The 5,120-nt window shown below is 38.1% G+C and overlaps 1 long non-coding RNA gene across 1 annotated transcript; it reads right to left on the bottom strand.

Moving 5' to 3' along the window:
- Positions 1-2,115: 2,115 nt before the first annotated feature.
- LOC125429534 lies at positions 2,116-4,687 on the bottom strand. Its single transcript, XR_007244006.1, has 2 exons — positions 2,585-4,687; positions 2,116-2,284 (listed from the first exon to the last, which is right to left on the bottom strand). It is a non-coding gene; the product is annotated as an uncharacterized LOC125429534 (long non-coding RNA).
- Positions 4,688-5,120: the final 433 nt, after the last annotated feature.

The raw sequence follows: 5,120 nt of genomic DNA, 5'->3' as shown, positions 1-5,120 counted from the left end.
TTTGGAAAATCCAAAAAGCTCTAACTATGTGACATTGGCTTATTAGGCTCTTTGAACAGGATGATTGATAGTGGCAGAAAATTGAAATAATAAGAAGTGCTGGAAAGTTCACGAAAATACACCATATGTTTCTCTGTTTTTTTCTCTGCTAGCATGATTATGTTTCAAGATTCTTTGCTGAAGTCAGAAGAACTACGAAAAGGGTATATTCCCCTCAAGCAAACAAATGCAAAGAAGGAGGTGGTAAAGTAACAGAAGAAGAAAAAACTTCACTGAAATCAAGTAGAGCATGCAATTTATATGGGAAATAGCTGATGCCAAAACATCATAGCAATTCTGTGTTTTGGGGTCATAATAGTGTTCAAAATTATACAAGGAGCACAAAATGATTAACATAAAAGAGAAAATGGGACAAAATAAGTAAGAGATTATTGCAAGTACAACAGGGTACAGGAATAAGGCAGAACTGGGCTTTTTTTCTAAAAGAAAGACAACTGTATCACAGAGCCATGCCAGTGGATTTGCCTTCCCCAAGGCACTTGCCCCAGTGGAGGGTGAATCAACTGGTGGGTGGCTGCTACAGCCCTCCACCATTGCCCTTGTTGCACTGGCAGCCAGAGCTTTGTCCATTAAGCCCAATGGGGGCTTCCCAGCAGCAGGGAACCTCTTTGGCCCCTTCTGCACACGCAGAATAATGAACATCCAATCCATTTTTACAACTGTTTGCAAGCGCACAGTATTCCGCTATTCCGCACAGTAAAATCCAGCTGCAAAGGACATTGAAAGTTGTTCCTCCTTTTTGCCCACAGAAATTCTAAATGGGATCCAAGCTTGCCTTGCCAAGGGATTTCTTCATTTTCCTTAGCTATTTCCATTTGATCCCATGTCACTGTTTCATATCTGACCACAATAACATGATTAGCAGAACAAAACACAAAGATTGACTCTGTTATATTTTGGTAGTAATAGTTCCTTATAATAATCCAACACCCAAATAGCTCAAGCTATTTATCTGAAACATTTATATCTCAACAGCTTCCAAGGTGGTTTCCAATAAAATTAACACTAGTTAACCAAGCTTTTATTGTTAAAAAAAAATGCCAGATTTCCAGAGACTGTATCATGTTGGCTCACAAAGCATAACAATATAATAAAATCACAAAAAAGTAAAAGAGTTATTAGCATTAATCTAACAATTAAACAAGCCAGGGCATAAAAGCAGCATACAACACATTCTAAAATAGTAATATTCATAAAAGGATATAAGTAGACCGCGAGAACAGCTTTTAAAAGAAGAAATCCCGCAATTAAAAATCTGAGTAGAAGGAAATGATTTAGCTGGGTCTAGAAAAAGAAATAAGGTAGGCACTAGGCAAATCTCAAAATCAACAACAAAAATGTCAGAAAAAAATAATAAAAATCCCCCAAAATTAGTTAGAAAAATCCATTATCAGCAGAATAAAATGCCACTGATACTGTGTCCTTTCATAGGCATAATTCAAGTACACAAAATGAGTATAATGTATGCAATGAATAACAAAATAATCTCTATAAATGACATCCAGTCATGATATTCCATATAATAAAAGAAAATGCTCATACAAATATTAAAATACAACATAGATAAAATAACTAGGCCAATTAAAATAGCACATAATCAAATAATACATTAGACTGGAATGTACATAAAACCCTTCAGTTTTAAATCTAAGGTGAACAGTGTTAATTAAAATTTAGATACTAAAATGGAGATCTACCTATTAGAGCCTGACAATAGGAACAGAATTTTCTGAGAATTATTAAAGAAAAATTTTCTCCGTAATGAAGGTGAAAGAAATATATTACGGAGCTCAGCAAATAAATTGCATTCTAGAATAATGTGAGTTTTTTTAAAAAAAATGCTATAAAATTGGATTTTAAAATAGTGAGCATATATACATAACTTGCTCTTTTGGGATGGGGAAGTAAATCAACAAAATAAAATAATCAGTATAATCTTCGGTCACTGAAAAAGAGCCAAGTTCAAACTGTTTGGAAGTCAGAGTATTAAAACATGATTAATGTGTTCCTTGCACCCCATGATTAGGTTCTTTGCCTTTTTCTCTCTCTTTTTGGGGGGAGGGGGGCAGGTAGGATCTACAGTTCCACTACATCACTAGGAAACCTTGGCCAAAGGAAGGATGGACCATTCTCAAATCAACTTGTTGCCTTCCTTGCATTTCACAGGTATAAATGAACACGCCCATCACTTCACACTTCCCTCTTCCATACCTGGAACCCATACCTAGGATAAGGTGACCAGATGGTCACCTTTGTGATCCGGGACGGGAAGCGGCCGCAGAAGCACAGGGGCTTCTGGGGCTTGCCATTTGCCGCCCTGTGACAGAGCGGCAAACGGCAAGCCCCAGAAGGCCATGCACTCCTGCGGCCGGGCGCACAGGAGGCTGCCGCACTGCCTTGCACCCCCAAGGCAGTGCAGCAGTCTCCCAAAAATCGGGACAATTTGTAGAACCCGTGGGACGCGGGACAAATTGTCTAAAGGTGTGACGGTCCCGCCAAAAGCGGGACGGCTGGTCAGCCTAACCTAGGAGAAGGAGCTGCCGGATGGATTTGCCTGTGCCCAAGATAACACATTAGAAACAACTGGTAAATGTCATCATAAAATGTATATATCCAATTTAGGCTGAAAATTTTTCCACAGAATGAATTTTTTAAAAACAACAAATGAGGTGGCTCTTAATGACATAAGTATAGAGAATGAGAGACAATAACTAGTCCAAGATTTGGTGAGAGTGCACATAACGCAGCAGTTTTGCTAAAGCTACGCAGCTCTGAGTCTGGTCAAGAGTCTGAATGGGAAGGACAATGCAGTAATGGAAGAAAGTTAGCCTTTTTAAAAAATCTAATAACTAAGATATCTCAAGGATGGGATAGCTCTGTCAATACTGGTGGAAAATAGCAAGATAAAAGTACTTGTTCAGGCTAGCTCCTTCACTTCTGGGATGGTGAGATTTCACAGTCAATAAATAAGTCGCCCATAATTTATGAGAAGTTTCCAAGCAATGAATGGAGGTGGGGGACCCTCCAGGAAGAAGCTGTGCCCATTCATAAGCAGAGATCAAAAGCTTAAGCATGCATGAAATTATTCTTCAAGTCGGGTCTAAGCACAGCATTTTATAGCTGCAGGAAGGAAGGAAGATGCAACTTTCTCAGCTTTATGGAAGTTACAGCTTATTTCCAGCTCTCCCATGTCAAGAGGTGATGGGAAAAAGAACAAGGTGACATGCAGAGTTAAAAATATATCTCCCTTTGGTAGAAAAGAAGAGAGGGACATTTGTCAACATAAGCTGACGTGGAAGATGACAAAAATAAGACCAGAATGTCCATAGGGGGTCAAATCCTTTGCATCTTGAACAGGTGTCTGTGATTACACTTATTCCACAAAAGGAAATGAGATCTGGAAGCAGGTGCTTTCATCTGGACAAAGATAGGTCTAGCTTTGCTGAAGCTAATGAGAGATTCAATGTGAAGGTGACAAATTGCCTATGATGAACTTTATTCTGTGACTTCTTCTCTCAGTTCAGTGAGTCGTGTTTTCTTATCCACCATTATTCATCCTCAAAATGTGGGCACAGAGAAATATATGAAAACTTCCCAACATGAAATTACTCCATTCTGCCTTGCTCTATGAACCTTGTGCCATAAAGGAAACACTTTGTAGCTCATGATCATTATTTTCTATCAAATATTCTTAGAAATGTTAAGTCACACATGTGTATCAGGTGTGTTTTGTGCTATCAGGATTTTTTACTGAGTTCTATGCAAGAAACATGACTGGTATGCATTTCAAACTGTAAAATTCCAGCTATCTGAATCAAGCAAATGAACTCCACTTCTGAATAGTATTTCAAGTATCTATTAGTTCTTTCCCCCACTGTTGGATGGGTTTGTTCCATGGGTTTGCTACTGTTTAAAGTACCATTGATGCTGTGGCAACTATGGAAGGATAGGGGGACGGACAATGGAAGCTTTCTGAGGCAGCTGCCTTATGAACCAGAGAATGTCCAGTCTTCCACTCTGACTTCTCCTATGGATTCTTTAAACAACTACCCACAACCATGTAAAAGGGGAGGGCACAAACTTGCCTTAAAGAGTTGGTACCATGTATGCTATGTGCTTCCGAAGGCTGTAATATTTATGAGATAAATAGAAATCCCTTTTTAAAAACCTAGAAATACAAGGTCAATTGAGCTGAACAAAAAACATTTACTGAATGGAAAATAGAAATATTTAATAGTGTAAATGTTTTGTGTGGATTGCTTCAGTACATGAAGAAAAACTGGCTCTTAACTTCACCCCCATAGATTACATAGTTTTCTCCAATGAGAGTAATTACTTCGTAGCTGAGCCTCAAGTAACATAAATAAACCCTGAGGGGAGATTTGGTTTCCCTTTCTTCAGACAGGTCTCCTCAGCTTACATGGTTTGACTGGAACCTGTTTTCCATGACAGGATGCTCTGTCTGATTTTGCACAGATAATTAATTTTAAAAGATACAGTGCTAGAAGATGAACTCCCAGATTGGATGGCATTAAGGCAGCTACTGGGGAAGAGCTGAGGACAAGCACAAGTAGTGCTATTCTTAATGACACAATTGGACTAAAGCCGAAAAGGCCTTCAGTCGTTGACATGAATAGATGTGAAAGGAAAGTTCAAAGCTGTTTAGTGCATATAATAGGAACATGAAATGTAAAAACATATGAAATTTGAAAAGTATGAAATCAAGTAAAAAAGAATGAAATCAAGTAATTTTTTTAAAAAAGTATGAAATGTAAAAAGGTAAGTTTGGAATTTTAAAGTAGGAATTGGAATGTTTAAACATTGCAAACATTGGACAGGGTGAACTAAAGCTGGCTAGATTAGGACATTGTCAGTCAGAAAATTATGAAGTATTTTATTCAAAAAATGACAAACACAAGAAACAAAGTTGCAGGTTCAAGGAGAGAAAGGTGGTGAGGCATACAAGATAGAGGACAACACATAAAACCCATTTTCTTTAGTAAAAATTTGCTGACCACAGCTTATTTATTCAATCCAGGTCAAGGAGCATCATGGGGCTA

This window comes from Sphaerodactylus townsendi, linkage group LG03 (assembly GCF_021028975.2).
Source record: "Sphaerodactylus townsendi isolate TG3544 linkage group LG03, MPM_Stown_v2.3, whole genome shotgun sequence".
In the NCBI taxonomy this organism is placed as follows: domain Eukaryota; kingdom Metazoa; phylum Chordata; class Lepidosauria; order Squamata; family Sphaerodactylidae; genus Sphaerodactylus; species Sphaerodactylus townsendi.
The sequence above is the reverse complement of the archived record's forward strand: the minus strand, read 5'-3'. Positions and strand labels throughout refer to the sequence as shown.